The 13114-nt window shown below is 40.8% G+C and overlaps 1 non-coding gene across 1 annotated transcript; it reads right to left on the bottom strand.

The window, feature by feature from the left end:
* Window positions 1-9875: 9875 nt before the first annotated feature.
* Window positions 9876-9957, bottom strand: TRNAS-GCU. Its single transcript has one exon. It is a non-coding gene; the product is annotated as a tRNA-Ser (tRNA).
* Window positions 9958-13114: the final 3157 nt, after the last annotated feature.

Raw genomic sequence — 13114 nt, 5'->3', positions numbered from 1 at the left:
ATGCAACCACTACCTCGATCTAGTTCCAAAACATTTTCATCACCCCAAAAGGAAATCCATATCTGCCAAGTTTTCACTCACCATTTCCTTTCCCCCGTGCCCTGGCAACCGTTTATCTGCTTTCTGTTTCTCTATATTTTCCTATTCTGAACAGTTCATATAAACAGAATAATGCAATATGTGGCCTTTTGTGTGACTTCATTCATTTGGCATATTTTTGAGGTTCATCCATGGTGTGGCATGCATCAGTACTTCATTATGGTAGAATAATACTCTTCTTTTGGGGGGCGGGGATAATATTCCATGGTATGGATATACTGTTTTGTATATCCATTGGTCAGTTGATGGACATTTGGGTTGTAATCACCTTTTAGCTATTATGAACAATGCTTCTATGAACTCTGATGCACAAGTGTTTATTTAAATATCTGTTTTTAATTCTTTTGGAAATATACCTAGGAGTCGAATTGCTGGGTCATGTGGTAATTTTATAGTTAGCTTTTTGAGAACTCACCAAACTGTTCATAGTAGCAGCACCATTTTACATCTTTGTGGTGGTCTCTGCTTTCAGCCAAGATCCAGCTGACCTCAGCAGATGAATTAGCAGACCTTTGTTTTATATCCTTGCGGTGTAGTAAATTACTTAGTGTGGCTTTTCTACCCATAAGTCTTTGTAAACTCCAAGGTGGGATTTTCTATGAGCAACTGAGCAGCTCCTTATTGCTAAAGTTATCCACCTGGGTTATTTCTGTTGGGCGTGGCACAAAACAATGTTCTGGGAGGTGCCCACTCTCTCTCACATGCTTAGAGTTCTGATGCTGTGATTCGCTAGTTTGACCATCCTGCCGGGCTCAAAAGGAGGCCTCCGAGAGGCAGAACTCTCTCTGATTGCTGGTGGAGGAAGACGTGCTGCTGAAAGAGACACGTGCCCCTGAAAGAGACACGCACTGCTGGGAAAGAGACGCAAGAGACATGCATCGCTGAGTGAGACACCGAGGGACCAGCACTGCTGGGAAAGAGACTGTGAGAGACTGTTGGCTGAGGGATTGTGGGCTGGGAGAGAGACTGAGTGTTCTTCCTGAACTTGAGTTGTAGCCTGGTGCTTCCCTAATAAACCCCGTAATCCGTGAGTTCTGTGTGGCCACTGCAGTGAATTATCGAACCCAGGAGAGAGGTGGTGGGTGCTCTGGGAGGAACGGTTGGAGAAAGGACTGGAGGGAGGCAACATGTCTGGCCTGGCAGTAATAGGCCTTGGGTTACTGCTGGTAATCCTGCCTTCCCCTTGTAGGGTTAGAGGAGGTCAGAACATGTGGCCTCCTTGTCGTTTTTGCAATCCTCTTCTGAATTCAGCTTGAATTTCTAGCAGTTTGCTGTCAATAGACTGTTGGCAACGGTTTTGAATTACCTCCAGAAAAACTTTACTTGCATGGAATAGTAATGATTTTATTTGATAATTTCAAATTATATTGAATTATCTTTGCTAATTCTTCCAGTCAGTTGGCTGTCTTCCAGATTTCTTGGTATATAGATGAGTTAAGCACTCCCAGCAATGCATCCATTTGTTGAAACATCTCATTGGGTGTTCTTTCAATTCCAGGAGCCTTGTTTTTTGCTAATGTCTTTAGTGCAGCTTGGACTTCTTGCCTTAGTACCATCAGTTCTTATTCATATGCTGTCTCTTGAAATGGCTGAACATTGACCAATTCTTTTGGGTTCAGTGGTTCTGTGTAGACCTTCCATCTTCTTTTGGTGCTACCTGCTTAATTCCACATTTTGCTCATAGTTCCATATGAGCAATTGATGATCTGTTCTGCAGTGAGTTGCTGATGATATTAAGGTTCTCCATCATCTCTTTCCACAGATGTAGTTGATTTGATTCCTGTATATTCCATCTGGTGATATCCACGTGCATAACCACGGTTTCTGTTGAAAAAATGCACTTCCAATGAATAGGTTGTTGACCTTGCAAAATTTCATCATGTGATCTCCCTCATCATTCTATCACCATGGCCATATTTTCCAATTACTGATACTTCTTTGTTTCCAGCTTTTGCGTTCCAATCACCAGTAATTATCAATATATCTTGATTGCATGTTTGATCAATTTCATACTGTAGAATTTGGTTAAACTCTCCAATTTCTTCATCTTTGACATTAGTGGTTAAGTAATATTTGAATAATAGTCGTTAATGCATGTTAAAAATTTAAGAAGAAAAGCTTTGTAGCTCATTCTAAATGCTAAACCATCCAGAATCAGAATTGAGGCAAAATTGTAAGGATTAAGCATCTTAAAGTCCTGCATCATAGACTGAAATAAAGGTTGCCTCTGTTATCTGCTAGATTATATCCAAAATGATCATTGAAAACAAAACGAAAAAAAACCTCATTGCCCTCGAGTCGGATCCAACTCATAGCAAGGCGGCATCACTATGGAAGTAGATTGTCTAACCTTCCTTTTGAGGAATGGCTGGTGGGTTTGAACTGCCAGCCTTCTGGTTAGCAGTCAAATGTCTTAGGCACTTTCAGTGAGTACTAGCAAACTATTGTCAAACAAGTATTTAAATTTTTCTTCAGATGTCAAGTTTCTGTATCTTTCAAAATTTTAAAATCAAAATTCTAAATCCATAACTACATTAGTTATCAAGAGGAAGTTGGTAATTGAGATGATTTGGACTTTTTTAGTGGTCTGAGTCAATCACTGAGTATGCTATCATAGTTCAGAATAAATTCAGCCTTTGTTTGTCCATCAGTAATATTTCTAGGCATTTATTGAAGGAATTTGACCTACAACTGATAAATATAAATCAAAATGTTCAGATAAGAATATTTGAGAAAGAGCCTTAGGGAAAGCCGCAGTGGGGGGGGGGTGTTTCTCAGAGTCAATGACCTTTTATTTAGCCTAAAGAAGTATACTTCTTTTCTTTTATTTATTTTTATTTAGCCTAAAGAAGGCATTTGACTGCTAACCAGAAGGCTGGCAGTTCAAACCCACCAGCCACTCCTCGGAAGGAAGATGGGACAATCTACTTCCGTAGTGATACTGCCTTGGCAACCCAAGAAGGGGTCGCTATGAGTCGGGTCCGACTTGATGGCACATAACAACAACAACAAAAAAAAGAAGGATATGAAAACCTTACTACTGCATAGTATCACAAGCAAAAAAGGAATTACTGCTTCCATTTCAAATGCAATGGAATCATAGGTCATAGCCTCAGGTCTTGCCTTCACCGGTTAACTTCATCCACTGGAGTTGGGTTTGACCCCATTTTACTTTATTGTAGAGATTTTAAATGGAACATGATACTATCTTGGGCATTACTTCTCTTTATTGTGAGCAGAAGATATAAAACATGGGAAACACCATCAAGTGTTATTCCCCGTTTTCTCTACTCTATTGGCATTTACGTATTCCTTTTATCTCTCCTAAGCAAGATTATTCTGGCAGCATAGTGCCTAAGGCACTTGACTGCTAACCAGAAGGCTGGCTGTTCAAACCCACCAGCCACTCCTTCGAAGGAAGATGGAGCAATCTACTTCCGTAGTGATACTGCCTCGGAAACCCAAGGAGGGGTCGCTATGAGTCGGGTCTGACTGGACGACACATAACAACAACAAGCAAGGTTACTATAGAATTCAAACCAAAAAACCAAACTCACTGCTATCAAGTTCATTCTTCCAACCATGAGCCTTTTGGTTAGCAGCCAAATGCCTTAACCACTACACCACCAGAGCTCCTTACCATAGAAGTGGCTTTCAGTTTTTGCTCTATTGGTCTTTAATATGAAAAAGTTATTTTATCTTCAGCTAAGTGGACATTCCCAGAAGCTGTAACAACAAGTAGAAGTCCATACATGATAGCCTAAGGCTCATGGCATGGTTTGAGCAAAGAAAACTGTCTGGGGTTGGTGTTGCAGACTCAGACTCTAAGACAGCCTGGATTCACTCCTGAGCTACTACAGACCTTGTCATGGCTATCTTCCCAGAGAAGGTTCTCCACTGGGGTCTCAGTTCCCAATGGCAAGGAAGAGACTGAACTTATTTCCATCACTGCATGCTTCTCAAAACCAATCTTTTAAAGTTTTGAGCCTAGACTAAAAAATACTGCTGTCGAGTCGTATTGGTATCATTATGGAAGTAGATCATCCAACCTTCCTTCCGAGGAGTGGTTGGTGGGTTTGAATCTCCAGTCTTCTGGTTAGCAGTCAAATGCCGTGGGCATTATACCACCAGAGCTCCCTAGGGTCTTGATTTTTTTCCCCCCAAGGGTTGAAAACAAACAAACCAAACACCTGCAGGCACACCAAAATGCATTAGACTTAAATTCCACCTTCAGAGCTATGTCATTTAAGGGTTGTTGACACATAAAGGCCTGTCTGGGATGCAAACTATCACCAACTAACACACTGGATAGTTTTGTCCAGAGTACCTCATTATCAGGAGAGATTGGATCTTCCTGGAGCTGGGCCAGGAGAATGAAGACACATAGTCCAGGATGGTACTTGTGAGGAAGAACTCCAGTGTGGATTAAGAATTATTTCTTTGAGCTGTGGTTTGTTGACGAATTTAGGGCTGTGGGGGATGTGGGTATTGGAGATCCTTCCCAAAGTAACAGCCTTTTCTATAAACCTACTTATCTTGTCCAAGTCCTACCGTTTCGGCTTCTCCAGTAGAGGGCGCCTCTCACTCTTTTACTGCTTTAGTTTCTAAATTCCTTTTCCATTACAAACTCTTTTTTCCCCCTGGACTTTTAAATTATCTAGTACATTGTTGGGCAATCTACCTCCATAGTGATACTGCCCCGGAAACTCAAGGAGGAGTCGCTATGAGTCGGGTCCAACTCGATGGCACATAACAACAACAGTATGTTGTTGATTCTTTTAGAAAAAGGGAACATAAGCACACTAGTTCTTATATATTAGGAAATCAGTATAAATGCAAAAGACAGAGGTTGTTACAACAAGCCTTCCTGCCATTTCACATGAAAGAAACAACTAGTGAACAACTAAGCGTGAAAACTGAGGAATGGAAATGTAAGCTTCCAAACTCCCAAGCTCTTATTTTTTTTCTCTCTAAATACTTTCAGTTAGCTTAGTATTTTCAAAACTTCTACAACTGAAATTTTTTTCTTTGAGAAAATTATCCACCCACATTCTAGACTGGGCATACTCCTAGGTCTTATCAATTTTCCAAAGAAATTCGTAACTGCAAGAAGCAGGCAAGATTCATAGAAATTATGCACCCCTTCTAGCCTCAGCCACAATAACTGCAAGTGCCAGTATCTACAGAGGTCACAGCACTAATGGGCAATTTAAATACTGCTTTCAAGTCCTGTGGGAAACCCAGGGGACTACAGAAGCATCTGGGAGGGGTAGCAAGGCTCAGAAGCAAGAGAGAGCTCAGGATAGCTCGTTGAGGGAAATGCAAGAAGGAACTGCAAGTACAGAGGGCTGGAGGAAGCTTGTTGATGGGGATGGCATCTAAGCTAAGATCTGATGGAAAAGCGGGAGCCAGCCAGGGAGGCGCAGGATGGAAGGAGGTAAGGGGTTGGTGGAGGCATATTCCAGGGGCGGGAGTACAGACAGCATCTACAAGGGTCTAGACAAGTGAGAGCAAGGCCTAACCAGCGTCTCAAGATTGTTTTAGAAAAGCCCCTCAGGGGCTGTTAACCTTTTTTTTGTGTGTGTGAAAATGAAGTTCTATGGCAGTCTAGTGAAGCTTCTCTATCCCTTCTCAGAATGTTTTTAAATGCACACAATTAAATAGAATACAAAGGTGACTGATTATATTGAAATAAAAGCTTGACAATATGTTAAAACTCTCTACTTCTTATAAATGCATAACATTATGAGATCTAATGGTAAGTCGAATAACTACCGTAATTTTGAAGTACCAATGAGCATAATGGAGTCCCTGGGTAATAGAAATGGATAATGCACTCAGCTGCTAACCAAAAGATTGGAGGTTCTGCTAACCAAAAGGCTGCTGATTTGAGTCCACTCAGACGTGCATCAGTAGACCTGGCAATCTGCTTTCAAAAAATCAGCCATTGAAAACCTTATGGAGCACAGTTCTCTGACACACACAGCCTGACTCTGACTGCACAGCACCTGATGCACCTGGTTTGGATGAGCATAAAGCAATGACTATGTCATTGTTATGTGTCATTGAGTTGGTTTCAACTCACAGCCACCCTATGTGCAACAGAATGAAACACTAATGTGATATAAAAATGTCTGTCATTTTTATTGGTGGCAAAATCACAGGTAAGGTTAATATCACTCTAGTTCGTGCTAACTTTATTAAAGGAAATGTTCATTTTCAATTAAAGATTAGTGAAAATAAAGATGATTTTTTTTTAATTCCCCAACCAAATAATCCACTGAATTCCACCCATAGACCCCTTGAAAGCATGTAAAATCTGGATAGAAACCCTCCCTAGCAACAGGGTGGAGAATGGACTGGAGAACAAGACCTAAAGCCCTCATTGATATTAACACTTCCAAGGGATCTGAATCTAAGAGCCAATAGAGCCAGAAGAAGAGCAAGGGCCACACCTTCCACATTCAATGTGGCAAACCTTGCCTGAGTACGAGTCAGGTGCTGGTTTCTGGGGCTGAGCCTATGAGATGTGGACAGCCTCGAGGGGGAGAGGACTTGTAAATCATTACTGTAAGGGGATTGATGAGGCTGTTTATCAATATTGATGAAGCTGTTTATTAATCTCTAGCATGTATAGACTGGTAGTTAAGAGTCACCAGAGTCCAACAGATTTGGGTTCTTGAGTTAGGAGTTGTATTACCTTGGGCAAGTTAATCTTTCAGTTTCCTCATCTGTAAAATGGAGTAATAAAATATCTATTAGGATCACAGGAATCACTGGGTGGTGCAAAGGGTTTGTGTGCTTAACTTCTAACTGAAATGCTTGAGTGCATCCAGAGGCATTTCAGAAGAAAACCCTGGTGATCCACTTTAGAAAAAGCAGTCATTAAAAATGGAATCATTTTTATAAGAAGAATAGATATATATATGAGGCCAATGTTCATTGGTGGTTACTAGAGATTAGGAGGAGGGGGGATCACTCTCCAGACCATAGATAACAGTTATTGTTGGTGATGGGAAACGTAGCACTAAATGTGGATGTAATTCGCACAGCTTGACCAAAGTAAACAATGCTACTAAGAAGCGCAAAAGAGAAAAGGATATTTGTGCTAAAGAATATGACATATATAATTTGGCAACAACAGCAAAATAATTTTTAAAAATGAGAGTATATAGTCACATATGTAGGTATATAGGCATATAAGTGTCAGGTAGGTACAAGTGTGTACATATATGGGTATAGATAGAAGTATCTATGTGTACATATACATACAGGTATGTGTGTGCATGCATATATATTCTTACAGGACTGTTTTAGGGTGGGTTCTCTAGAGAAGCAAAACCAATGAAGCAGAGAGAGAGAGAGGGAAATTTATCTTAAGGAAATGGCTCGTGCAGTTGTAGAACCTGACAAGTCCCCAATCTGTGGGTCAAACATCAAGCTGGAGCCCTCTCTTGACTCATGCAGCTGCAGGGGCTGAGGAATCCAAGATCAGTAGGCAATATAGTAGGCTGCTGGCTTTGGAAGCTGATGAATCCAAGATCGACAGGTAAAACAGGTAAAATGGCAGATTATTGGCTCACAGGCTGCAAAGGCAACAATCTCAAGATCACCAGGCAATACGACAATTCTAGGAACCAAAGATGATGATGAGCCAGGTGCAGGATCCAGGTCCAGCAGAAAGCCAGTGAACTTTCCCAGGATGTCCATATGTATATCAAAAGCAAGTATATCCATAAGGAAATTTCTTTTCAACTGAGTGGCTGCTTGAAGCACATCTCAGGATGGAAGTGATTACATTACATCAGATCTCATCATGGGGGACAACTACATCATAACTGCTAAACCACTGAGAATCATGTTGACCTACAACCTTAACCATCACAAGGACAGGTATGTCTCAGATATAACCTTAACCATCACAGGTACAGTTATGTCTCAGATACAACCAAACACCTTGTGAGATTGGTTTTCTGGGTTTGAAGACTAAGTCTCATGGGACAACTCAGTTATTTGGCATAATATAGCTTATAAAGTTAATGTTTTGCATCCTAGTGAGGTGAGTAGTGTCTAGGGTCTTAAAAGTTTGTGATCAACCATCTAAGAGATACCTATTAGACTCTACTCATCAGGAGCAAAAGAAAAAGAAAGAAATCAAAGTCTCAGAGAAGAAACTAGTCTACATGGCTAACAGCCTACATGAGCCACAGCCTCATCTACCCTGAGACAGAAGAACTAGATGGTGCCTGGTCATTGTGATCAGAGTCACAACAGATGGACCCTGATAGGAAGGGAGAAAACTGAACTCAAAGTCTTAAACAGTTCAGACTTACTGAACCAATTGAGACTAGAGGAATCCCTGAGACTATTATCCTGAGATGTTCTTTAAACCTTGAACCAAAACTCTCTCCTGAGGTCACCTTTTACTGAAATAACAGATTGGCACACAACATAAAGGATATTACCTATGAGTATAGTGCTATATTAAAAACAACAACAACAAACCCATCTATATGAGATCAAAAAGTCAACAATTACTCTAAAGCAAAGATGAGATGGTAAGGGTGGTGATGGTGGAACTTTGTTGTTGTTATATGCCATCGAGTCAGACCTGACTCATAGTGACCCCTCCTTGGGTTTCCAAGGCAGTAGGAAGTAGATTGCCTCATCTTCCTTCCAAGGAGTGGCTGGTGAAACCCACCAGCCTTCTGGTTAGTAGTCAAGTGCCTGAGGCACTACGCTACCAGAGCTCCTGATGATATAACTAGAGCACTGGAAATGGAACAACCGGAAAGCATTTGAATAGAATGTTGACACAGTGTGAAAAACATAATTAATGTCGCTGAACAATTTGAGTAGAAATTGTTGAATGGGAACCTAATTTGCTGTGTGAACTTTCACCAAAAACACAATAAAAATTATAAAAGAAAGAAAACAGTTCCACTCTGACACACATGAGCTTGCTATGAGTCAGAATGGACTCTATGGCCACCAGTAACTGGTTGGGTTATGGCAAGGATAAAGCAATATAATTCATATAAGGTGTGTGGATAAATAAAAGTTGTTAAGTGTGAGTTGAATGAATCTGTCTGATGACCCTCCAAGAAGGAAATCGGCTCTGTTCTTTTTCGGATCCCCTACTCCTAACTTTCTGGCTAAATCCTCGGGACTCTGGATTTAACCAGAAGGAAAACACTGTCCTTCTGTTAGAAAAGGTAGCCATGCTTCAGGTCTTCAATCTAAGAGACTGAAGCTTCTAGATATTATTAAGGTTCCACGCATTTTCAACATCTTTTTTAACGTTTCCCATTGTATACATTTCTTGAGCACCTGCAGCTTGCTGAGATCTCAGAGAGAATCCTGAACACTTTGTGTCTCCCTGTAGCTTTCAGGTGAAACCTGATATTGTCTAATCAGGACATGTATTTTAAAACTTCCGCGTAGGAGCCCATAATAATTGAATCCCCTCAATCAGGAACTACTTTACTTCAGGTCAGAGCAGACTAGCATTGCAACATACGGGAATGGTAATAACTGTGGATATTTACTTCATATGAAAATAAATTAAATCTAGTACAGGCATTTCCCGATTCCCAGAAAGTCTTTACTCCCTATTCCTTACCTGTGAGGTACGAACGCTTCAAAAGCTGGTTTTAAATTTTCTCAAACCTACGATTGACTAGATTAAATGGACTAAAGCATAAATTTATTATCGTTTCTACTCCAGAAATTGTTTTATATTTATCTATTGAAATCTAAGGTTTGAAAAAAACCCTCGACGAGGATGGGATTCGAACCCACGCGTGCAGAGCACAATGGATTAGCAGTCCATCGCCTTAACCACTCGGCCACCTCGTCCCAGAAGCTTTCTTCTTCTTGGTCGCTATAGGGAGTAATACCACGGTAATGTGACGCAATGTTATGGAAGTCGCCATTTTGTACGGAAGCTAAGGTTCGACCATTTCTATCGTAGGCTATCAAAAGAAGATGGCCGCTCCCATAACGTGGGAGTTTGCAATGTGGAAAAGCAAAGGAAAATTAGGTAGAAAAGAAGATAAACTTGAAAGAAATAAATAGGCACAGAGGCTGCAAAGTTCGGTTAAAGAAGTCTTAGGAATGGGGTTGGTCTGAATTCTAAGGGGCGGAGCCGACGCGCAGAGGGGTTTTGCGCATGTGCGTCAGCTGGGCGGTTAGATTTGAATTCGTTTCTGTGGAAGTCTGGGCTTTGTGACGTGACGTCGAGAAGCGGCTGTGAGCTGCCTGTGAGGAGTGCGCGGAACCCAAATAAGTTTGAGGATAATTTGTCGAGCAGGTGGGCTGTGGCAGGTAAGGAGAAAAACACTTTACTCCTGGGCTCCTGAGAGGGGTTCGGGTTTTGTCTGAGCGATCCGAAGGCCTCCTGGACTGGGGGGACACTCCCTTAGCCGGGCGGCCTCGGAAAGCATTGGGCCCTGAGTAGGCGCCTCTGCTGGGCTCTATATTTCCTTGGCCTGCACATTGGGCCGCCTCCCTCTTTCCTAGCACTTTACCCATACCTGGGCTCCTCCAGCTATCTCGGATTGTTTGTCTCCCTCACCGCGCCCTGCCATCTTCTGTCAGGGCTCCGGCATTCATTGTCGCTTCCCTGCCACTCTTCCCATGGGGTTATGGTTCTTTGTAATGCTGATTAAATCTTTCCTTAGCTGTAAATGAAGTAATAGCAAAAGGTCATTTTATCTGTCGGCTCGTCATTGTTTATTTATGTTCTCATTGGAGTGCTGTGCAGTACTTAACAAACACCAATGTTGGTAAGCCAAAATTAGTTTTTGAAATTCTTCCTCTGTCCATGTAAATCCCCTTTGTTGCTGTTTATCTTAATACTGGAGTTTGAGGGGAAAATGTATTTCCTGTTGGAATTTTAAAGATAGGATTATTAGGCTTTAACAGAGATAAAGGATATAGGATGAAGACCACAGCAGAAACTAACTGTACACATTAAGATTGAAGTTTTCATTGCATCAGTAGAATTCCACAGATTTTCACTTATGCTAGGGCTATTAGAGAATAATTCAGAGGAGCTTCTAGTCCAGAAAAGGAAATAATATGCACGGCTGCCATACAAGATAGAATATAAAGGATTATGGTGCGTTCTGAAGTCGTATGGGAGCACAGAAAATGGAGAGCTTGTTTGATGTTTTTGGCAGTGGAGACTAAAGGGGCTTCATTGAGAAGCTGGGGTCTGATGTGGAGTTGAAGGGTGAGATGGTTTGCGGAACTGGGAATTAAGGCACCTCATGTGCAGTGGAGGCTTGTGTGTTGCTATGATGCTGACCACGTCTCAGCAGAGCTTTCATACTAAGGTGGACTAGGAAGAAAGGCCTGGTAATTTACTTCTGAAAATTATCTAATGATCATAATGGTCCACTATGATCCAATTAACTGTGGATCATAATTGTCCACTTCACAACGGGTCATGGCAATGGTGCAGGTCTCAGCAGTGTTTCATTCAGTTGTTTATGGGATCTCAGTAGGGGGTGGAGAGGCAACTTGAGGGCAGCTAATATCAACACCAAAGGTTCTGTTAATTATAAATTCAATTCAAAACAGTATAGTTTTTCCTGATCATGTGAATAGCTGGAAATGTTTTCAAGATGACAAATAGGCTTAACTTTAGTAAAAATGTTTCAAGTATAGTATTAATGATGTATTTGGTCCTAAATAAGAGACTATGGGGAAAATTGGAGTTCTACATGCAGAAAAGTGAAACAGGAGCCATGGCTCTGCCGCCCACCTACCTACTCACTGCCATCAAGTCAATTCTGACACATAGCAACCCTAAAGAACAGGGCAGAACTGCCCCATAGTGTTTCCCAGGCTGTACATCTTTATGGGAGCAGATTGCCTTGTCTTTTTCCTGCTGAGTGGCTGGTAGGTTTGAACTACAGACCTATTGGTTAACAGCCCCAAGCTTTTAACCACAGCAGCACCAGAACTTTCTCCATATCTCACACCACATACAAAAACAAATTCAAAATGGATTCAAGATTTAAATGTGCAAACTCAAATCATACGATTCTTAGAAGAAAAACCAGGGGCAATGTTCTCAGGCCTAGCTTTTAACAATGGATTATCTAATATAATAATAAAAGCACAAACAGCAAAAGACAAAATAAATAAATGAGATCTCATAAAATTAAAAACTTTTCTTCATCAAAAGGCTTTACCAAAAAAGTGAAAAGACAAGTTACTGACTGGGAAAATATCTTCAGAAACCATAATCCAACAAGAGTCTAATAACCAATATAAATAAATAGATAAATAGATAGATAGATAAATAGATAAATAAATACTTTGACAACTTAACAACAAAAAGGCACATAACCCAATCATAAAATGGGCAAAGGACTCAAAAAGATATTTCATCAAAGAAGACATTCAAATAGCCACCAAACACATGAAAAGGTGCTCAGCATCATTAGCCATCAGAGAGATGCAAATCAAAACCATGATGAGATACCATTTCACTCCCAATAAGATGGGTAACATTAGGAGGGAATAAAAAAAACATGTTGCTGAGGATGTTGGAAAATCCAAACCCTTATCCATTGCTGGTAGGAATGCACAGTCACTGTGGAAAACAGTGTGGCGGTTTCTCTGAAAACTAAAAATAGAACTACCATATGCCCCAACAATTCCAATCTTAGGTATCTATCCAAAAGAATTGAAAGCAGAGACTCAAACAGAGACTTGTACGCCAATGTTCATTGTAGCACTGTTCACAATAGCCAAAAGGTGGGAACAGCCTAAATGCCCATCTGCAGATGAATGGTTAAACAAAATGTGGACATTCATACAGTGGAATACTACTCAGCCAGTAGGAGAAATGAAGTCTTGATACATGCTACAATAAGGATGCTAGAAGACATTATGCTATGTGAAGTAAGTCAATCACAGAAGGACAAATATTGATGAACTCACTTATATAAAAAGACGAGAAAAGGCAAATGTATAGAGAACAAAGTTTATTTATTAGTGG

The sequence above is a fragment of the Orycteropus afer genome, unplaced genomic scaffold (assembly GCF_000298275.1).
Source record: "Orycteropus afer afer isolate SDZICR_OR568_19922 unplaced genomic scaffold, OryAfe1.0 scaffold00068, whole genome shotgun sequence".
NCBI classification, from domain to species: Eukaryota; Metazoa; Chordata; class Mammalia; order Tubulidentata; family Orycteropodidae; genus Orycteropus; species Orycteropus afer.
Note: the sequence above shows the minus strand (reverse complement) of the source record. Positions and strands in the feature narration are given on the sequence as shown.